We start from the raw sequence: 24001 nt of genomic DNA, 5'->3' as shown, positions 1-24001 counted from the left end.
TAATAAAGGCAAATGTTGTACAGAGGGCTAAAAATATAATAAATTTATAGCAAATGCTGAACTTTGCTAATGAGCTAAACTCATTAGACAATACCTAGATTACTACAGCCAGTTTTGGGGCCTCAATAGAAGACAGACAACAATGAATTGGAACATGTTCAGCAGAGGGATCCCAGAGTCGTCAGGGCTGGAGCACTTCTCCTGTGGGAAGAGACTGAAGGACCTGCTTGTTCAGCCTGCAGACGATATGACTTTAGAAGGGACCAAATCCCTGAAGTACAGACAAGCAAGTTATGAAAACATGGAGCCAGCCTCATCACGGAGATGCATGGTGGAGCAGTATAAGCTGAAAAATGGTGATCCAGACTGAATACAATGAGAAACTTGTTCCCCGCAGGAACAGTGGAGCTGTGGAACAGTTCGACCATATAGGCTGTGCTGTCTCTGTCCTTGCAGGTTTTCAAGACCTTACTAGACAAAGTTATGAGAAAACTGTTCTGATCTCACACTTATCCTTGCTTAAGCAGGAAGAGAGACCTTCTGAGGCCAGTTCCAGGGTGAATTATCTGGTGGTCCTTTAATTCTGTGAGAAATACTTGGTGCCTGTTGAGAGATCTGTTACTTCAGGGAAATAGGAAAAGTATTGGGAAATCAAGGGATGAAGACAGATGGGGAGCATCTGGTGAGTGCAAGGCTGGCGGTTTGTTTTAAATTTTCCTTTTTGAAATGGACTTGACTCATCTTACTGCTTCAAGTAGCATTGATCCTTACAGTGTTTATTCCTCTGTAGGACTTCATAGGCGGGTGAATATGGAGTGCCAGATGCAGCACAGTTTCTAGTGGAGCTGAGTAGAAAAGCAACAGACTGTCCATTGCTTATTTTTCTTTTGTGCATAAACAGTGGGTTTTTGAATGCCTAACTTACTTTCTAATGAGTCCCAGCCAACAACATATCCTGTCCTTTACTAATAGTGCTGGAACCCATGGCCTAATTGAAACCAAATCTGTTGGAGCAGCCTTAAATATTACATTTCCATGTGTTTAATGAGAGAAAGAACTTAGGTGATGGAGAAAGACTCTGTCAGTGTCTCTCTCATCAGCTTAGGCACTAACTGGGATGAAGGTCTGTGCAGGGGAGATCAAAGGTAAGCACAGGGAGATAAGAGCCCTACAGGTCATCTCATGCAGAGTTCATGAATCTCTCAGTATCAGACACAAACTATAGTAAATGGGTCCACAGTTCTTCTGCAGCTGGTGACATGGACTATTTGGACACAGAAAGTCCATGCTCCATGTCCCAGAGGGACAGTTTCTTGAAAACAGTATATTTCATGTTGCTGGGCTTTCCATCCCTTCTGGCCTCTCTCTGTAATGGGAGCTGTAACTGAAGAGGTGTGTTAGTTCACTGAAATTAGGGACTTTCTCCATAATTGCAAGCTTATTTGCCATTTTTTAAATTATGAGTCTTGCCACTAAAGCACCTAGCCAGAGGCATCTGGGCAGGCTGATTTCTGTTTAGCTGGTGGCTTCGTATGGGATATGAAGAGTCAGAAAGAAGTCCGTATTATTGGATTGGGATCAGAAGTTACGCATAACCAGAACCCCCAAAGGTACATCTTTTAAGAGGGTTACTTTCCACTGCTACCCCCCATGGGATCTGAATCACCAGATACACTGCCCACCAAAGGGTCCATGCCATATAGCACTATCTCTACCCTAGTGAAAATTTACCTTTAAAGGCCTCTATCCCACTATACCTCTAATGATGTTGCTTTTTTCTGAGCATAAGTGGGAACCTCAGTGATTTGCCACCTCTAGGTGGCATGATGATACTATAAAATGTTAAAGGTATTTTTTATATATTAAGCAATCATTAAACTATTGCCATGGTAGAAACATGTCTCAAAGAGCAACGCTCAGGACCCATATTGGATGATACTGATTCCTAGCATGCCTGGAGTGGTGATGATGCTATTACTGCAATATAGACTTAAAAAGCCAAAAGAAAATAACTGGAAATGTACTGAAGACAGATTTTCAAATATTACTTATTCATTCATTTTTTAAATGCTGAGAAGGCATATCTCATAATTTATGAAAGCAACAGTTCGTGATTCAGTTTTTGTAGGGGTTGTGTTTGTGTTGCAAAAAGGCAAAATAAGCCTGCTGTTGCTGAACTTGTGTAACAAGTTTTATTCTCTAAATCAACTTACATTTGAAGGACAATAAAATGCAATAATGTCTGTGCATACTGGTCATATAGATTCTAACACATCTGCAAATAAACATTAAGAGGCTCACAGAAAATTATTTACCCTTCACTAAGCATATGAAACTCTTTGGAAACTTCAGTGGGAAATGGGAGCTGTGCACATGTGTTTGACAGCATTCCTAAGTTTTCCTTGTGGGCGTGGAAGAAGTCCAAATGATAATTAAAGAAAAAAATGGTTTTGTGCATTTTTGTCTGTTTGTTTGTTTGTTTTGTATTGAATTATTTTTCTGGTTGGTGCTTTCTCTGGGCTCTTCAGTTTGTTGATGTCAAAGAATGCCCAAATGCCAAATCCAAAGTAGTCTTCACTTTTCAACCATCAATGAAATGAGTTCCATAATGAGATAAGAATTTACACCAGCTCAGGAGATCCCCTGTGGTTCTCTGCTCTAAAAACCAACAAAAATGAGACTGAGATAGGTAGATAAAGTATATCATTTGACAGCACAAACCCCATGCTGGTGAGAAATTGCTTATAGAAGCAGTTGAAGAAATGAAAAGTAATTATAGGCTGCAGAAGAAGGAATGGTTCCAAAAATAACTTTCTGCTCTGCAGTCTCCTGTGACACTAGACAGCCTCTTTGGGTCCTGTCATGTTTTGCAGAAGCCACTCTATGTCTGCCCCAGCATTTAGACTGGCACTTTTAAAACCAGACCTACCAGATGAGATGCCTGGTTTTGCAGATCACTCAGTTCTCATGTCTCTGGAGCCACTGCTCCTCACACAGTATGATGACTTTGCAGAGGAAGAGAAGCATTTCCCAGCAAATGCTTAAAACTGGGGTACACTGACTGAAAATGAGCTTGCACTAGTTAAAAATCTTGGGCTACTTTGGTAAGAAAGGTGATGAGATGATCCCCATGGCCTCTGCACCACAGTTTGCATAATTCCTTCATTCCATTACCCAGTAAGGCAATACTAAAGTGCAAGTCAAACTCGGGAAAGTTGTGAAATTCTAGATTGAAGGTTTGCTTTGCAAAATAAATTCAACTGCTTTGGATTTATGCATCATGTTACTGCCTTGAATCACATACTCCTTTCTACAGTGTTCATTCCATGTACAGAAAACTACTGAGTATGTCTTTTAGCTTTCATGACACTAGTGTTGTGTTTTTAATATCTAACAAAAACAAACCCCCCCACCAACCTGAATACACAGAAATTCAGTCATACAATAAGTTTGGACTTACTCCTAAGGTCTGCCAACTTAAATGCATCCTCATTTGTCCTCTAGCCATTGTAAAATCCATTAATATTCTGAGTACCTCAGTTATAGCAGACCCTCACAAGGCATAATCATGCAATGCAGCTCCCAGTCACTCGCTCAGCTCACACTTGTGTGATGAATTTCAGATGACTGGGCCTCAGGATAGGCCCATATGGTGTGGTATGACAGGCTTTCTGTTTTTTCCAGCCTGGCTGAGAAAAACAGCACAGAAGAGGAATAAAGAAATTCAGAACAACTGTCTCTGGTTCTGAGTTTCAGAGGAGAATTCTGTGCTGCACGTCCTGCTCTGCTGTCTCCTCTCATCACTCTGCGGAATCCTGCCCTGACCCTCACCACCACTCTGCTTCCAACCCATTCACTGCCATCCCACCTGACCTGCAGTATCCAAGTTCCCCACCTTTTCTATTTTGTTTGCTCTGTCTCAAACCCCAGCTATCTCTTTCTCTCTGCTAATAGATGGCCTTTTATTTTTTTCCCCAACTACTTTCCCTGTTTTTCTCTATTCCCATACAGGTTTTTTTTCGTACCCTGAGGTCTTGGCTACCTCTTCTCTGAAGTGCATGGAAGGTGTCTCAGCGACCGCAGAGAGCAGCCCTTAATTCAACACCCTGAGCCCTTGCTGCTTCTTTCCCCAGATGGATCCTTCCTGAGATTGTCTCCTCTCTTTACCCAGGACCTTCATAATTTTATGGCAAATCAAATCTATTTAAAGCCTTGTAGTTTTAGTTAACCTTTGAGTTCTTACAGGAACAGTGTCATTTCCAACATCTCAATAGTACCTTTCATGCTAATTTTCAAACACTTCATTTAAAGCTTAACAACAAAACAGATGACAATAATGTATGGCCCAAGCATGATATATTTTCCTTACACTCATGGCACTGGTGGGAATACTCTTGTGGTCAGACCTATGAATCTGAAGGTTTAATTGTCATATTGGTCCTGTGTGAGCCTTCCCAGAAGTAGCTGATGGTTGCAAGGCCTCTTCGGTTGCTGCAGTGGTAACTAGAACCTGTTGAAGTTTTCAGACCACCTGAAGCCAAATGCACTCACCTCACCAGCAATGCCCTTGTTCTGGGAACAGAGGAAAAAAATTGATCTGAAATTTTAACTCAAGACAGCCTCTGGGTCAGAAAACCTCTGGCTCAATGGTTAAATTAAAATTATAAGCAACTGAATCTGGAGCCTGATAAAGGACCTTAACTGCAGGCATTGGTCCCAGTTCAGTTTACAATATCTTAATTTATATTTTGTGTCCCTGACACCCCACAACATCACTGGATATATTGTTCAGTGTTTGGTCCTTACAATTACCATATAGTGCTGCTGCGAGTGGTGAAAAGCTGCTCTGCTGAGCTGCAATGGTTGTAGAGATTCTGTAGTGTTCTGTATGGAGCTGTGTGTATGAATAAAGAGTTTGTTGCAATTTGAAAGTGCTTTAGGTTCCTGAGCCTGGACAGAGCTCAGCAAAGGATGTCAAAATTCAGGTTTTGTACTAGCACCCAAGAAATGGCGAATCATTCATACTGTTTAATATATCCTTCTCTGCTGCTGCTAGGAATGTAAAAAATTACAAAAGCAGCTAAAGCAATAACAATACAGTGTTTCTCACTATGAATAACGTAGATTGAAGTAGTGATTTTCTTGCTCATGTAGCATATTGTCAATAGTAATTTACTGGTCTGTGTGGTACTCTAAGCAGATTCAGCACTAATATTAGAGAAGACATAAAAGTGTGTGGAAGAAGAATGTGACTCTGTTGTTTCCTTCTCCCTTATTTATAAAGGAATATAATGGGATTCCCTTTACATATCTGAGAATGTGCCTATTGCTTTAGTTTTCTAAAATAGCTGCAAACCGATGCCTAAACAACATTGCTGTATGCGTTTTTCCCATATTTATATTTTAAAAATCTTGATTTCTTTGGAAGTCTCAGATGGTTCGATATCTTTCATACTCAATAAGAATGGTTTGCAACTAGTCCTGTCTTATGAATGCCTGGAGTCAGACACCTTCCAGTGAAGTTGAGGCTTAGCGCACCAGAGGTAGTGCAGAGCTAGTGATGGCTGTCCATCTGCCGAACACAGTCTAGAGTAGAAGCTGGGATTTCTTTTCTTGCAGACGTTTCTTCATTATCCAGTCTCTCAGAGAATTATGAGGTCGTGGTCTTGTGATATCTAATTCCATTAGACTCCATTTTTTCAGGTATGAGGAAAAATTATAGGCTCCGGAATGGATTCCAACCTCCATTCACAATAATTAGTTAAAATAAATTATTTGCTTCAACATGGATTTTCACTAGTGTAAATTAGGTCTGACTGTGGCTATATTTCTTTTCAGCAGAGTCTGCAGGTTGCTAGAGCCTGAAAATAATGATATCTCTCTGTGCTGAGGCTGTACTTCTGTGATGATCTCCCTGTAATTTTCTTTAGTTGAGGGACATCTGTTATTTCTGCAGTGCATTAGTGATTCTTGTAGCAATGTTTAAACCAAGGGGAGTTTGAGTGGAGAATGTTGCTTTGAGAGCATTCGCCACCTCCTTAATTCCTTAAAAAAAAATCCTATGTCCTCATCCATATTTATTATTAAGGTCTTTACTATGGCAAATATAAACCTCTTTTCTTAATAAAATTTTCATCTCACATTAGTTATTTTCATTAATAAAAGAGAAACAGAAGGGGCACATGATGTTTTTCTTCACTAATGTACTCACTAAATCCCTAAGGCAGCTATTTCACCCCTTTTAGACACGACCACCCTGTCCTGATCTTTCAAACAAGCCTGCACTAAAATCATAATCTTAGTGCTGCCTCTTCCTCTCCTTCAGCTAGAAATGTCTGAAAGGGCTAGAGGCTTGTTAATTTGGATGGGAATTTTATGCTTCTTTTAATTTTTCCCCACTACAGGTCAAGGCTTTAACTGGACATTCCACAATGTCATCTCATAAAATGTCAGAAAATTTACTGCAGCCAGTGGGAGTTGTGAAGTCTATTTGCGTTTTGTCTGTGCAGATTTCTCTAGTCCCCACAATTTTTCTCTGAATTGACTCCTGTTCTGCAGAACAGCCTGGTACTGTCACCCATGCCCTTTTTTACCACTTCTTTGTGTGGGGTTGAGTAAATTATTTAACCTGCCTGGGATTCAGCATCCTCTGTCAACATGCTACTCATATCAATACCATGTTCACAAAGAAAATCCTCACTCTCACTATTTATTATTCATACTTAATTTAAAAATGATCTGATATACTCAGTAATAACTTGAGAACTCTGAGATTTTTGTGATGTACGATAAGAAAAAGTGGTAAAAACTGAAATTATGCTAAAGTTGAAAAATGTACAGCTTCAAATCTAGCTTTTGGTTTTATTTCTATGGTAATAAAATTGCACTACTTTTCCCCTGTAGTGTTGATTGTTGTCTAGGACTTTAAATTTCTGTCATTAAGAAAATGCAGGAGGCAACATACTTGTGCATTTATGAGAAATATAAAAAGAAGGAATCCAACTGTGAGTGCATCTCCCACTGAGCCAAAATTTACTGTGTTCTTCTTTCTTTTCAAATTGGTCTTTTTGCAACATCAAGGAAAAATGGCAAAGGAAATGAAAGCAGCTATATTTAATACAGTCTTCATTGAAATCCAAAGAACAAAAACTGTTCTTGCTTAAATTAATTCAGGACAGATAAATAATGTGTAACAGAGCAATTAACACAAACAAACCAGCTTGCAATTTAGCTACTGTGTAGCATACTCAGTGTCAATGTTAATTAGTTGGGACAAAACTGCATCTTTGTCAGAGGATAGTAGACCTCAGTTTTCATATTTTTAAAATTCTATCCCTGCCTGTTCATTACATGATTCTCAGCAAGTCCATTGATGGCAGGATATTCAAATAATGTGCTCAAGACTGGAGACTTGTAAAATATAGAACATCACTTGGATGGACAACTAGTAAAAGTAAGTGCAAGTGAGAAGAAATCTGAGGCTCTTATGAATTTTGTATTGTAGAGAAACTTCGCATTAGGACATTGGACATTTTGCTGGATCTAGCTGGACCTTTGGTTCTCAGAGCGGCCAAAATTTCCTGCAGTGAGTACACACATGCTGTGACATCGTTGGTTTTATGTTTATTGAAAAAACTGATCTACAGAATTAATGTATTTCACACTGCTTGACAAGAAGAATTAAGAGATTATAATGTTCTTTCCTAAAAGAGTACTGATTTGGGCACTAACATCAGTTCAGGAGGAATAATTATTAAAAAAATTCAGAGAGTTATCATAATGTGAGTTCTTGTTGCTCGATTAAAAATGATTGAAGAAATTGCTTGTGATTAAAGTAATCCTTTTGGACTTTATATATTTCTGCAATTCTTTTTGTGCTACTCCCTCCCTTCCCTTTAAAACTAGGAAGGTTTCCTTAAGTAGGAAAGTTAAACACGAAGTATGTGGTGAGAGTAGGATGCAAAGGAACCTGAAACAAAGGGAGAAAAGGGAGAAAAAGTACAGTTAGCAATAAGTTCAACTTAACTGTTACATTTTCAGTGGGTGGTTTCAGTAAGACAATTTAACTCAACTGTCTTAGAGCCCAAAGTGCTGCTTATCCTTAACTGGCCGCTAAATAAGTAACCACACATTTAAACAATTTGGCAGTTGCATACAGTTGCAGGTAAAAAGCAAAGATCATACAAAACAATTAGAGACAAAAGGTCGGTGCAGCACAAAAAGAGTTTTTCAGCTGGTGTATGTCACGCAAGCAATGTACTCATCAACTCACCTTAACAAATATACTGACTTGCCCAATCCTTTCTGAAATATATCAGTTAAAATTTGTCTCTACCTACAGCAGTAGCAACAGCAAAGGAAAGGATGAAGCTGATGTACCATTTTAAAAGTATCATTCGTAACTTCACATGTTGCATAACATACTGAGCACGTGCTCCAGCTCTGCAGAAGATTCAGAGTCCTGTAATGTCTGATGTAACACTTGATTTCTCATAAAGTTGAAATCATAAGCTTGTGATAAATCCTGAAGTGACTAATTATTGTGCGTCACTTTGCCATTGTAGATCACAAGAAGTAAAATGGTTTGGTTGTATCTGGCATTTGTCACCTAGAAATATTTTACAGTCATCTTTGCTAGGATTGTGGGATGTACCAAGGTTGTGAAGTTGATCGGGTCACTGCAGATTTCTCATTACATTTGTTTGCAGGTCATTCTCAAACAAACCTTGATTTTTCCAGCTACAGCTGGAAATACAGTTATTTCAGATCATTTATATAGCAAGTCATCTGAGCAGAGTGTTTCAGTTCATAAGCCTTTCATTATCACTTGTTTCAACTATTTTCTTTTTGCTAATCATGGGATCTATATACTCACTTAAGTAAGCTACAAAAATAGATCTGATCTTCATTCTCCAATTAGAAACTTTATTTACTGTACGGAAAGCTCTGGTAGATGATAAGGATTGAATAAATGTCTTCAAATACAAGAAAAGTTATGAATGCTATGATTTAAAATCCTAAAGATACAGAATGGTGAGCCTCATGGATTAAATTATAATCCTTATTTAAATAATTCTGCATTCCTTTGTCTGTCCCAGCTGGCTATAGGAAATGTTCCATTCTGAGCAGTGTCAGCACCGTCCGTTCTACCTTTCTGACTTCATCCACAGTTCAAAGTTAATTCCTTATTTTAAATCAGTTTCTGTAGATTTCTACTTGCTAAGCCTTAGGTTAGGATGGACACATTATGCAAAATTTACTCTACTTTTGTTTTTGTTTTTTCAGGCTTTGTTTTGTATTTCACATAGGTGATTTCCTGGTTGCATAAAGACTGTGCTCAAATAACTTGGTTACACTTTTGTTGTCTTTTCCCTGGTACGTGTGTGAAGTGACTTTGCCTTTTCTGCAGAGGTATGGCTTCCCTTTCTGTGCTTCCTTCTGTTTTAACTTTCTCTACTACATTCATTCTTCCTTACCTAATATCACCCTTTCCAAAGTTGGACAGTTAAAGAAATGATATTTCCGTAGCTAGAATCTATTGATAGGATCAAACTCATCACCCTAGAAAATCATATTTGCTAACCTTATGTATTTAGGTGATAAGGGAGAGTAGGAATGATAGCTGCATCTGTCTATCTTTTATACTACTCCAGTCAGTTCAGACTTAGTGCTTGCTCTATGCCTTAAGCAGTACAAACTCCTAGTGCCCACCTATCTGCCTACAGTAGAAACACCCAGAACCCTGAATTCCATGTGGGGGAGGATTAAATCATATTGAAAAAGGACTAGAAGATGGTGGTGAAGTGTTAGATGTTGTGATGTATTGGTATCTGACAGAAGCTGCTGTGGTTGCATTTGGCAATTATTTTCTAATTAGACTTTGCTGAAGCCTTCTCCATCAATGAATGAGCAATGTGTGTGTCTATTGTCACCAGCTGAAACTTGGTCCGTGTCACTCAGAGAAGTCCTCACACTTTGGTCCGTTTTGGAAAGGTCTTCTGCTAGGAAAGTCATGAACATCCCAAAACACTGTTATAGCAGACTCAGAAAGACTCAGTGGGAAGGGGATAGGAAGAGAGTGCTGCTGAAGGAAAGGTACTGGTTGATTTGGCTCAGCAGGACTCTCTGGACAGCAGGAGTGTGCAGATCGGGAGCTCCTGCGACAGGGGTGGCTGCAGAAAAACACATAGGCATCAGGAGAAAATATTCCTTGATGGGACATATACTTGTCCTCATACGCTTGAATTTTATTAAGTGATTTGCCACCTAAAGAGCAACAATTGCAAGCAACATATAGGGCTCAGGGTACCATATGTTCAGAGCACTGATCTACCACACAGTTAGCACTGCAGTTCTTCCCTGGACAGGAAAAAAGAAGAATAAGGTATCTTAAAAGTGTAGTTGTAAAAACAGCTGGGAAGCTTATACAGTCTATACTCTTGCTATGAAGGTTAGGCAATCCCTGTTGTGTGGTGATTTCATAAGCGCTGAACTGATAGCTCGTTCTGCAGCCAAACTTCCCAAGAGACAGCAAACTATAGTAAGAAAATCAATACTAAAGATAAGATGCTAATGCTATGTATAAATAGAATAATTAAGTTGAAAGGGATCCCTGGAGGCTATCTGGTCCAAGTTTCTGTTCAAGTTTACAGTTAGATCAGGCTGCTGGTGGACCTATACAGCTGACTTTCAAGTAACTTCAAGTATGGAGATTTTCTACACTTTCATTAATAACTGCAAGAGTATGTCTTTGTGTTGGGTCATGAGAAAAGTTCGTTTTCTGCAAACATTTGCCTATAGAGCAACTAATAAATGTAAGTATATTTATTATAATGTTATATATAGATTAGCATATTTTGATCCAAACTCCAGGTCTGAATAAATATAAATGTGAAATAAATGAAATCAAGTTACCCTTAAAAGTGAATAACATACTGCAGTTTGAACCATATGAAGGCTGAAGACTGTTCTGCTGTTACAAGTATGACAGAGAATCAAAATAATAAAATAGACCCAGGACAGGAAGGCAGGCTCAGTTTGAAGGCTGAGACTGCAAATACTCAGCACATCTATCAAACCACTCAACCCCAGGCAGCAACATGCGAGAACTAAATTGTGTTGATTTGCTTTGGTAAGGTTTTCATACACAATCTGCTAAGAAGATTGCAGCAACAATATTACCTCATAAAATATATAATAAGAATCATTGTCAATATTGCAGCAAAAGTTTAGAGAACTGCCAGCATGAAAGGAAATGGTATATTTATTAATTTCAAGCTGGATAAGGATGTAGTGCTAGCAGCTGAGATATTGCTTCTGAAAGAAAATCCACAAAGAGTAGAAGGCGAAGAGGTAAAATTCATGTTTGCTGAGGTTACCTAACCTCCATAAGGGAATATATGAACTAAATTTACCATTGAATAAGCTCAAGCAGATGCAATTTTTAATACTAACAAGAAATAAAATTCTCATTATTAGCTTAAGAATATACAAAATCCTTGCTTTCATCTGAGGGTCTGTTCACTGGAAATGGAGCTAAATAGGCACAAAAAAAATTTTAAAACATCTGTCTTGAATACAAAAACTCTCAACAGAATAGGAAAGAATACACAGGAAATGTGTATTTTTCTTGATTTTTAAAATATTTTTAGAAATTCACCTTAAGGTTAAGACAGAAAAAGCCTAGTAAGTTGTTTCCTCTGGAAATCATAGAGCCAGAAGGAGAGTGGGGGAAATATATGGTGATGTTATCATTGATCCCTATAGTGCCAGTGATGTTCTCATTGATCTCTGTAATAGTAAAAGTTGATCCCTTCACTTGAGAATAAATCTCAATCTAAAAAAAGGGAGGAAAAAAACTAAGCTGCACATGCTCAGAGACTTGTCAATAGAAACCAAAAGCCTTTTTTTTTCTTTTTCTGCATTGAAGAACAAGTAGGCCTCTGACAGTTTTCACTAGGGCAATCAAATATATTTTAATGCACTCTTAATACTTTTTTGTAGGGGCACATCTTCTGCAGACATTGTTTTTCAAATGTATGTTTCCTGAGACGTACCACAAGATGATGTCAGAAGTGCAGAAAGCAGACATTAAAATTCTGCTCCGAAATATATTGGATAATTGCATAAAAAGGTGGAGAAATTCCAATAGGAGAAATGAAAATGTAATCCAAGAATCAAGATATTCTTGCTAGAAGTCTGTGCCGGTACTTGAGATTTCTTGTAAGGTGTAGGAGGAGGGAGGATTTGGATCTGGCACTTTTACACCAATGGCAAACAAGACAGCAAGCACCAACCTGCCTGCTGGGCATGAGGGGAAATTTACTCCCTCATATTATTATTTTTTTTAATGAAACCCAAGATGGTTGGTGCCTTCTGAGAATCTGATGGGTTCATTTCCATCGGACCAGCAGGTGGAAGGGGTGGAAAAGGGAGACATGTGTGCGACGGTAAGTGTGGGACACACCCTGGTAGCACGCACAACAGTACCCTGGGACCATGTTGCTCAAGACCTAGCAAGGAAGCATAGATGCCTCCATAATTAGCTGAACATTCAAGCTGGAGACAAAACTTTGGATGAAGTACCACAGCCTTTTTTCTCCATCTGAATCAGAATGTCACAAAATTTCCTCCAGATGGAAAGAACTTAGATGGGTAGAAGGAGGTTAATTTGAGAAAGGTTATACAAGGAGTAAATATGTGCACTTCTTATCAGTATCGCAGGTTCACTGGAGGTTTTTCAGAATGGTCAAACCTAATTTAAACTCATGATGAAAAACTGCCACTCCTCTTATTTATAGAGCAGGTTTGTCAGCTCCAGGATTTGAGCTATTGGGAAATTCCTCTCTCAGCCAACAAATTGTACCCATGAGCCATGTCCACAGTTGCTCACAGGCTTGAGGAAATGAGAGGAAGAGGCTGAAAAGAACAAAGCTTAAAGCCATGAAAAGTACCTCTATCTTAATACAAACTACAGCTTTTGCCAGGCTCCTTGCTTTGGTGGGGTTCCTCATGTAGAGCAGTTTAAAGCAACTAGCTTCAGTGCAGCTTAGCAGCATGATGAGCTTGATATGTCTGTTAACTATCTGCCCACATTGTGGGAGGTCAGTCTGCAGCTGGAGTGTAAATCTGGTGGGCTGGGAGGTGTCAGACCTCTCCTGTGTATCCATAAAGCACCTCTGGGCAGCTGTGCAGTGTCTGCAGAAGTAAGAGAGGTTCTGTTTTGGTTAGACTCTTCCTAGTGATGGCAAGTATAAGCTGTGCAGAGTAAGATATGAAATTAATCATAAATTAATCCTGCTGTTAACTTCATTGGAATTAGTCTCAAGGGGAGGGTACAGCCTGAGATAGGAGTCATTTATTGGGTATCCTTGAACTTCACAGTACAAGGTGAGAAAGGTGGGATTTAAGCATTAAACATGCTTACAGTAGCTAAAATGTCCCTATATTCTCCAAGTGTTGGTACCTGCCTGCCACAGTGATGTCCACCTCAGTTCTTTGTCAAGCTTGTCTTAGATGAGTTTTTAGAGGATATACATCACAAAGTACTTCAGAGACACTAGACTGTACAGACTTTTAGCAGCTTAAAGGGCTGTTTTCCTTAGTGTGGTGGTGATTTATCACCCTTCCTTGCTGCTTCAACTGCATTTAATAATGAACATTTAGTTCAGTCACTGTGCAGGGTAGATATGGACTCAAAGGATCAGACTTACATGATAGCTCATTTAAATACTTAAATTATTTAAATATATGGTGTAGGGAAACTACAGCCTTGGAACTGCCAGTCTGATCTTAAGCACACAATAAACATTTATTTTTTTACAAAACCTTAAAGAGGAAAAGTCATTTAAGCATAGTACATGTCTCTTCATTTGTCATATTTTATCATTAATAGAATAGTTTTTGTTCTTGTCTATAACCTGTCAATAAGTAAATAAAATAGAATAATAATATCCCTAAAGATGAGTGACTCATAATTAAAAACTTATCCATTTATTTAAAAAAGGAATATTTATGTTCAAGATTTCAGAAGCAGCCAAGAGTTAACATTTGGGGTTTTTCACAGGAGAAATACCAAAACTGGACACATACATTGAGTCTCCCTGGCACTGTTTCACATATTGTGTAACAGTAATGGCTGAAGGTCCCCAGTGTCTTCTACATTTCTTTTTGATTGATTTTGTGACAATTCAGCTGCATATTTGGTGTGCCTGCAACCTGGGGTGAAATAATAAGGGAAAGTATGGTGGTGTTGTTTTACCCTATGACTCCTTTGCAATATTAAGTCCTTTAAAGCCTGTCTTCCTGGAAAAGAAAGGAAACTCACCTCATTCCTCATCTTGTAGTGAAGGATGCATACTGTTAGAAACAAGAATTTCTTTGAGCCCTTGCATGTAAAGTCAGTACTTAGAGAAAAGTAGAAATGACTGTCATTAACTCTTGCCTCCAGCTTCGTATTAATGTATTTTTAAAGCTGTAAAATTTCTGCTTCTGGTAGGTGGTTTGAGAAGGAATAGATAAGTCAAGTTTAAAATAAGTTATTGCTCTGAGTAGGGCAACCTGTGAGACTGTTGAATTGTTGATTGCTAATGGGACTTAGAGAGAAAGACTATGAAACAAAGGGAAAAAATGCATCAACAATTACTGATATTGCATTTGTCTATCTTATGCATAAGAGCTGGCATGCATTTATAAAAGAACTGAGTGGTCAGTGGACGTCTTTTATGATATTAATAAACAGCAACCTTGTTGTTCAAACACTGGTCTATCCAGCTCATTATTTTGCCTCCAGTAACAGGAGGTACTAGATGTGTTACAGAAATACAAAGTTTGCAGTTATTTAATATTCTAAGGACACAGAAACTTTCTTTTTTGTCTCTTTGACTGAGAAGCAGTTTTGTACCTCGAAGGAAGAACGAGGACACATATTCCACCAAAGCTCTTGGTATTCTCCTTATCAGTACAAATGCATAATCATCTGGGGGATCTATGAAAGATGTTGACAGAAAGGAATATTGTGAAAGAAGTTGACCACAGGCTAATTGTGCTTTGCCTGGGGAAAGTGTTCCGCATCTGCCTTTCAATATTAGGGAATGCCCTTTTCTCTTGCATTAGGAGAGAGGACAACAGAAATGAGGAATCATTTTAGATGTTGAATAGGAGAGAAACATGAATGGTAATCAGTGGAAAACATCAGAATGGCTCACAATCAACACCAAAGCCCTGCTGCTGTGAACCCCAGGCTCAAGCCTATGTTCACGTGCATTTTCATGTGATATTCAAGGCAAAACCAACAATGTTTTGTGGGTGAGGGTGGAAAGCAGAAGGGACAGATGTGCCACTGGCGACAATACATAAGGCATGTTGGCTGAATGTTTTGTATGTTGGGCCTAGCACAGTCCTGGCCTTTCTAATCTTCCCTTAGTTTTCTTTTACATAAATTCTGACTTTTACAGAATAATTCTGAGAAAGACTAAGAACCGTGTGAAACAGACAGCATGTGGCAAGCGTGTCATCACTGAAACCCTGAAGGAATATAATAATTCAGGCAACAAATCAGGTCAATGACTTTTAGGACTACATTAACGCTTTTTGTTGGGATATGAATACCAATATGCCTGAATTTGTTTTTTTTTCTATGTTCCCATCATGATCACTATTATAAAAGGACCTTTAAGAAACTATTTCTGGACATTGTTTGCATTCAGAACCTGACTATGAATTACAACCAGACACTAGATGGGTGAAATACTCTGGTACCTTCCAGTATTCACATGAGAAGTGGGATTTGAATCTGGTGAGAAGTGAGTCAAAACATGGCTTGGTAGTCCAGTTAGCTTGCATGGTCTCAGGTGTAATTACTATTCTTCACAGTGCTGCTATGAGATAGAACTATTTTTCCAGACATATACTGCAGTAAGGATGATGGAGGCTGTTTCCACAGTTACATCCCAATAACTCCTTTTTAATGTGCATATTATCACTCCCAGGTCCTTCATGTGAGTGGCACACTGGTGCTGCACTCCTGGGGCCCAGCCAGGCAGTTGCCACAGCCTCTCGGGTCCCAGCATCAACCTGCAAACCACTTTGTATATACAGAAACAACTGACCTGACTTGTGGCATTACTATGGGAGGACACTGAAAAGGTGTGTAACAACAAAAAATGATGAGAAAGAGATTCCCCTCACAAAATGATGAGGGGAATACAGCAAAAAGAGCCAGGCTAGCAATTCTAATTGCTATACAGCATTGCTTTAAGAATTTCCTTCTTAAGAAAATAAGTACGAGCTGCTTGGATGCACATGGGAGGCTGCTACGTGCTTGCAGTGGCCCTGAAACTTGCAGTTGAGGGTGGGTGGCATTTGAAAACCAGAAAACATTTCAAATTTATTAGCTGTGATGCTCATTAGTTGAATATGGGGAAAAAAGGAAAACATTGAATGAAATCATCTAATTCCAAAACCAAGTAGTATACTTTAATTATGGGAGGAAAAGAAAGGGGGATAAAACAGCAATCAACCAGAATTTGAACTGTCTCTAGCATCTAGAAAGGAAGACTGGAACAGAAATGGAGCCAGAACTATAAGTCAGAGCCTCAAAGCAAATATTTTTGTCTGAAATTGCTTATTGCCAGCATCCCCAAGTTGCTAATTATCTTCCCTCTCTCAATCTGCTACTAGTCAACTGTGCAGATAAATCCACTATTTACCTGCATCTCCACCAAGCTTTTTCTGTGAGCTATCTTGAGTATGTGGTTTTCTCATGGGCACTAAGGGGAGGCAAGTAGCTAATGTTGTGTGTCAAATGCTACTTGAAACTTTTTCAGACCTTACTGTTGCTTTTTGAGACTGAGGTAGAGCTTAAAAAGATACTGCATCCAAGTCACCATGCTGCCCTGGAGAGGTAGTCTTTTTTCTTGGTCTTCTGTCACAGAGGACCCTACAGGCCTCATTAAATCCGTAGTATTCTGTATACTATCAGAAACTACTGTTATGCTTTACACTGCAAGGAGGAAAGAAGAGTTGGAGACCAGCATTTCTTGCTCTTATCATGTTATTCCACTGCTGTCAGTCCAGAAGGAGCGATTATCAAAGTCAGCACGGAGGAAACATGGGAGTTCTTCTGTACGTTCCTTGCTGCCTCCACTTGGAATAACATCAGATCCACATGGCAAGGATGGAGAAGATGCTTTCTCTTTCAGTGTTGCCTTGACAGAGTGGTTCTGATCATCCACAGCACATCCAGAGATGTGTGCGTATGTATGTGAAGGCAGTGGGATTACAGTGGGAGAATTGTTGGAGGATGAGTCTGGGAGGCTTTGGGGCACAGCATTGTTTTCTGGACTGCAGTGGCCATCTGACATAAACGTGAGAAATACAAGTGGTCCTTACTTGTTGTTTAGTTGGGATCCAACCGTGCTAGCAGCTCTCAAACACACACACACACACACACACACACATACACACACACACACACACACACACACACACACACACAAGCACAAATAGGTCTCTCTGGTAGCAGGTCCAGCCCTATGGTGTCCTTCACCTCTCAGGCCCCTGGGTTGCCCAATAGCTGGCTCAGACCACGGTCCCACCATTAGTCAGTTCTCACACTTCTGGTATTTGTCCCCCAGATCTCTACTATTCACTGACTACTCTGTCTTGAAGTTCTCTAGAGTAGATTTGCTTAGACTGGAGAGCACTCTCACCTGGGGTAATATTTAGGAATGGAGTGTAACAATGACATACTGCAGTGGTCAAGCACAGACTTGGTGGCTTTGAACTGCCCCTCTCTTCTCTCCTTTTTTTCCATCATTGGTCCTTCCCTGCCTGCATTGATGTCTATATTTCCTCTCCCACTAAAATTTCATAGTAAGTTTATCACACTGCCACAATTTCCTCAAATATCTCATAGTACTGTTATGTCCTTAACACCCATGGTAATCTTGCTTCCACATCCTTATCAGTTAAAGAGTTTTGGTGCAAGCTCCTCAAAGCTTTAAGTAGTTCCAGCAATACCCCATTAATAATCAAAGTGAGAGCTCTGGTCTTTGGTATAGGCTCAATTTTATCCTGCTCTTTTTGGATTCTGTGCCTTGGTTTTTAATTTATTCTTTCTCTTCCTGTCTCTTGTCCCAGTCTTTTATGCTCATCAGCCCTGAACCTGATATCCTTACAAAGTAAATAGCCTCTCAGTCCTCACAAGAGTATTTTGCAGTCTTCTCTAACAGACGTTCAGAGTATCTTGTGAAGATGAGGTGGGACAGGAAATGACTGTGCTTAATTTTGCTCTCGTGTGAATTTTGGACTAAAAATATGTATTGTCTCTATAGCAGCCAAACAACTTGATATATCAAGAAATCAAGCTAATGGAGGGAAAGAAAACTAAATACAAGCTCTGTGTTAAGGCTCATTAAATTACAAATCATTGAATGACTCGAAATAAGATTAAAATGTGAGTTCTCTAGTCTATTTTTAAGCTGTTCTACTGTTATGGTTTTTTATTATATAAAAGTTAAGCTACTCATTTATAAAATCATCTAAATGCACCTTTTTCACCTTCTGTTCTCAGATTTGGCAGTGAAAAATTGCTCTGATTGCAGTTTCTTGAAGTGTAATTACTTTGTCAAAGGAAAATATAATTAGAACTGATATTTAAAATGCACTATAATTGTGCTTAAGCCACTTGATAGTTTGCTCACGTACTGGATGTTTTATTAATTTAACAACAGCTAACAATACTGAAGTTGGAGAATCATCTGACAATTTCTCTTTCCCATTTTTAAGAAAACACAATTTTCTCTAGCCTTCCATCTACTCCCAGAGAGAAGCTGTGGACACCCACTTTCTGCCAGCAGCTTCATGGACTTCACAATGAATTATTAACAGTAGTACTCCTGTTGATATGCTGATGGGATCAGGTTCTGTTTGAATGACTTGAACTTCATATTTAACCACTCTAAGATTTTAGAGGAGAGAAATATGGTATAAACAACTGAGTTGGGGTGAGGAGCTGAGTTTTAGTTCCAGCTTTGTCACTCAAACGAATTCACGCTTTTCAGCTTTACCTTCCTGTAACACAAGGTTGTTAGATGCTTACCAGCTTCTCTGGGTGGTGACAAGAACTCAGCAGATGGCAGCTTGGAAGCTGAAAATAGCTATTTTTATATTAGTTATTTTCTTTATTTGGAATGGACTCTTAATAATCCAAAATAAGGAATTCCCATGACTCGTCTCTAACATGTCAAAATACTCCAAGCGGTACTTGCCTTTCTTTGCTAATAATGAGCAACATCTATCATTCATCACCAGTTCATGCAGATTCATTAAACATTCCTCACCTGCCATGCGAAGTCAGTGATGTGTCCTTTGCATCGACAGTAGCCTTTGGGCAAGAAGGTGGTGGGCACTACTATGCAACTGCAACCATGGCAGTGGACATGTAGATGTCCTGCTCTGGGAAATTTAGACTTTTATATCTCCTAATGCCTGCACTGTGACAAGAGACATGTCAGATATAAGGAATGACTGTCACATACTAGAGGGATTGCACTAAGCTCTTGGTGGTGGGGACTATGCATGGGCAAAACCAGGCCATTTGGCTGCTACTCCGTGCTGCCCTGGACAATATCTATGGTGATGGAGGACCAGATCATTTCTGAATCTGAGCTGACTCTGTTCAGAAGCAGAAATCACAAGTCACCTCAGCGACAAAAGCAACAGATGGCAAGCAGTCCATAGATAGCTGCTGCATTAGCAGTCATGAGCAGAACCAAAACAGGCTTTGAGAGTGAACTGAGCAGAAGCTCCCAAATCAGTGGTGACGCGTGGTGGTGGTGGACACATTTGTTTCTGGTGTCCCTGTAAAGGTGGATATTGCACAATGCAAGGCTAACACGCATATACATCTGCAGTGCTTTGTAAGTGTGGTGTGCAGTGCAGCATGGAGAGTCCTTTGGATGCTGTTTTTTGTATAAGCATTGAGAGAAGAGGCCCTCAAGAGGGATCTCGCAGCAAAGATGGATATTTGTGGGTGTAGGTGTGTCACCAAAAGAAGGGGACTGGCAGACAGTGCTGCCTCATGCACAGAATTAGTATCAGTTAATCTTTTTACGCTTGAGTATTTTATCTATGAGAAAGAAAACACATATTCACTTAACTTTTCTAGAGGCTCTCTTGAAAACTCCTGTAGAGCGTATGTAATTCAATGGCCGAAGCTGTCTTGTGGATTTTATTGATCAAGAAGGATCTTTGTTTTCTGGATGTATTCTTCCATTCAGCCTGCAGGTAGGAAGCTACAGCCACATTCAAAAGCCTATGCTATAGAAACAATATTTATAGAGTCTTCACTAGAGCTCTTCCAGACAGAACTGGTGCAACTGAGGAGAGTTCTGGGCAGGAATATTTATTTGTCCACTTTTTTTTTTTTTTTTTTTGTATCAGAAGATCCAGGTGTCTTTTTGTATTGACTTTCTTTGGAGAGGAAAAGTAACTAACTCACTCCCTCAAGATAGCATTCAGTTTTTTTGCCACTGTAGTATTTTGCTCTTTGAATTTTTTCAAAAGACTTTTCATGGTCCCCATTAAAGTAGTCTTTGATTTCCTTGAGTCTCAGGGTATTTCAGCCTGTTATCACTCAGTCTAGTTTTCGTTTTAGGCAGCCAAACAAAATTTAGTAACACTAAAAATGTGTTTACTTTTTTGCTGATAAAGACGTCTGGTCACACAGTCTCTTTACCTTGAACAATATTAAATGTCAGCAGTGGAAAACCACTCACCTGAACAGGAGATTCAGGGAAAAACATCCCCATGAGCAGAGGGAGAGAGGAGGATGTGGTCTTAATGTGCTGAAGTACAAGGGCCAGCAAATTAATGATTCTGTTGTATCCGTGGGAAAAACTTCCCCTCACCTGAGAACCCTTCCCATAAATGTGAGGGGATGCTCTGCATCTTACTGTCAGCTCAAAGTACCTGCTGATTCTTGTGGAATTTTAAAACAAGGCTGCAGCCCAGGAAGTTTATGATGTTGTCCTGCACAAACTGGGGTTGTGGTTATTTCATCCCTCTGTATTTTATTGCTTTTTCCTTCTTTTTTTTTTAATTCTTTTTTTATTCTTTCTTTACCACTTTTACTGTCGTCAAATCCTTCCTTCCCATTTATGTGCCTCATTTCCATCTTTTCAGATCCCTTCCTGCTGTGTGATGAGCTGTTTGCTTTTAACTAGTGGTAGGTCCCTCAGCAAGACCTCTCAGGTCCCTAAAGCCCACTGGGATCAGACAGTTGCCTCTGATCTCTGGAAAAATCTGTCACTATTCTCTTATCTAACAAGAAGAAAGGAGGTAGAGAGAAATCTCATGTGCTGATGGGCTGGTGTGTTCCTCTGGTCTCTAAACAACCATTCCTATTTGGAAAAACAGTTCCTCAATATTCATGTTGCCACCTCTCTGTTCCCGTAGCTCCCATAGCTATTGCTTCAACTAGTGTTGCTGTGCTTTTTCAGTGAACAGGAGAGATTACAAGATTAGGTTCCAGTAAGTTTCAAGAAATGAGGTTTCAGATAGAACACAGAGTTCCATTAATAACTAGGGAAAAGTAAAAAACCTAAGATCCATAACTTCAATAGTTGTTTTGGCATTTCATAACACTCAGAGCATAGGGACAGAGGTGCTGTGGACAAGTGAGAACAAAAAAGAGGAGACAGAAGACAAGGAAGGCTGGTGTCAGCACAGCCTTGTGCACCAGTGTCATCAGGGCCTCTTTGTGGTACCATTTCTAAAAATGATTGTTCATTATTAAAAAGAAAAATGAACATTACATATTTTTATTTTCTTTTCCTTTTGCAGTTCAAATACACTTGGTGTCTTAGGTAAAGTTGTGACTAAGAATTTGAAGAGACCTTTCTGGATTATTTGAATTCTGTGAGTCTCTGTTCCCTGGTGGGGCCAGAGGAGTATCTCACACACAGGATGACTGACAGCCATCACCAAGCTGATGTTTGTTTTTGTTTTTTTCTCTTCTCTTTGGCTGATAGTTACCTAGCTATACATGGATATAGACTGTACAAAGAAACATCAATTCCTTAGCAGCGTGCTGCATTGCATAGCCGCCTTTCACACCTGGGGGGTTTGTCTGTCACACACAAGGTAACTGTAGTACAGTATATTTTATGACATACAGATTTACCAGCCTTTCAGCTGGTACCTTGAATTTCCTGTGACTGTTGGAATAGCTCTTGTGCATTTCCCAGTTATATGTTCCATGCACAGGTTCAGGATAGGAATGCAGGACTGTTAATGAGGAACTATGGTATGCTTTTAGTTAATTATGTAGTATGCAAGCAGTGTTATTTTCATAATTATAATAATGATGACAATGTCTTAAATGGTACAGAAGAAGCACTGCAGTGATGCAAGTTGGTTTTCCTACATGATCTAAAAATTTCAGCTTCTTTTACTGCACTGGAAATTTAAAGGATTTAAATCTTTATAAAATGTTTTATATTATTACCCTTTGGTTAAAGGATAATTTAGGTTTCTGGTCTTCAGGTAACTTACATTGTGGTAATGATCTCTTCTGATTATAATACACAATTTAAAAATTACTATTACATGAGGATTGCAATGTGAAAAAAATGAACTTTATAAATTCTCACTGAATTAGAATGAGACACAGAAAAGTGTTACTTTATCAGTTTCTTTTCTGTGATATCTAGAATGATTTAAAAATATGCAAAGGCCCAGAGAATTCACAACAGATTCTCTGTGTATCCAGACTTCATTATGAACTTTGGCAAACACATTTTACAGAATAAAGATGAGCCAAGGGCTGCCTTTCTACCAAGGGTAATTTAAGCCAAGTGAATTAATATTATGCCCTCTGTTTTTCTATATAGCTGTCTTTCCTCTTTTTCTTCCTTTATTTTCTGTATCTTTCTCTTACCTCACACATACTTCTTTTCTCCCTTTCTAGCATTAATTTCCTCTTAGCTTACTTTTTCTGTAGCTTCATTCTGCCATGTCATTTCTTTTCAGGATTTCTTCCCCTCAGTCTGTTTTTAGCCTCTTTCTTTTTCAGATGTTGTTATTTTAGCTCCATGAATACAGAATTTTAAAAAGTGTTTTACTGCAAATTTTCCATGATTTTTTCCAGTTTTGAGTCTGACTCCAAGTCCCAGACAAGATGACTGGCCTGTAGTTTTCCAATCTTCCCTTTTTCCCTTTCTGAAGAGATATGTGATATTTGCCTTTTTCTAAACCATGGCGAATAGTCTCTCTGCTTCAGTCTCCAATACCATATCAATAAATTGATAAATCTCTAGCTGAAATGTTGCTGAATCACCCATCTACACAGGTGCAGAGCAGTCTGGTGGAGTACAGCTAGACTTCTGTTAGAACTGTAAGAGAAAAACACCAAAAAAGGATGAAGATATAGTTAAGAACAAGTTTCTTCTCATACAAATCCTCTCCAAGCTTGCACTGATTAATTGGTTTTACATGAAAGTCTAAACTGTGCATCTTCTAATTAAATGCAAATAAATAAAACTCTCAAAAATAATTTAAGACTATTCAATGAAGACAAAATGAATGAGGATGTAGAGCTAACACAGCAAAGCAGAAAGGATAGAAACAACTGAGTATTCGTGTAAAGGACAATATGGTGGAATGGATGTCAGGGAAGAAACGATTATTCCTTTGTGAGAGAGCTGAAAGTCTGGACTTTGGACTTCAGCAGCAGTGGTTCTGATTCTCAGCCATGGCAAAAAGAGCAAGCAGCTTTTGTTGAGATATTGGCCCATGAACCTGTAAATCTGGCTTATGTTTCTAATTGTGCTGTAGACTTTCACCCTGGTCTTTGATGGCATTTATCTAACTATGAATTCCCTGTGTATTTAATAGGGAAAATACCAATTTTTCTCCAGCTTAATTTAAATTGATGGACCTTAGACACAGGACTTGTGAAGTGTATTTGAAGACCTTGAACAAAAGAAGCAAAAAATCC

General features: G+C 39.0%; 1 protein-coding gene across 1 annotated transcript in view; it reads right to left on the bottom strand.

Moving 5' to 3' along the window:
* STEAP4 (STEAP4 metalloreductase) overlaps positions 1 to 20348 on the bottom strand; it is a 62896-nt gene extending 42548 nt beyond the window's left edge. The window contains exon 1 of the mRNA XM_032708825.1: positions 20163 to 20348. The gene's annotated coding sequence lies outside the window, so the exon portion shown is untranslated. The remainder of the gene's footprint in view (positions 1 to 20162) is intronic.
* Positions 20349 to 24001: the final 3653 nt, after the last annotated feature.

Source organism: Chiroxiphia lanceolata, chromosome 1 (assembly GCF_009829145.1).
Source record: "Chiroxiphia lanceolata isolate bChiLan1 chromosome 1, bChiLan1.pri, whole genome shotgun sequence".
Lineage (NCBI taxonomy): Eukaryota > Metazoa > Chordata > Aves > Passeriformes > Pipridae > Chiroxiphia > Chiroxiphia lanceolata.
The sequence above is the reverse complement of the archived record's forward strand: the minus strand, read 5'-3'. Positions and strand labels throughout refer to the sequence as shown.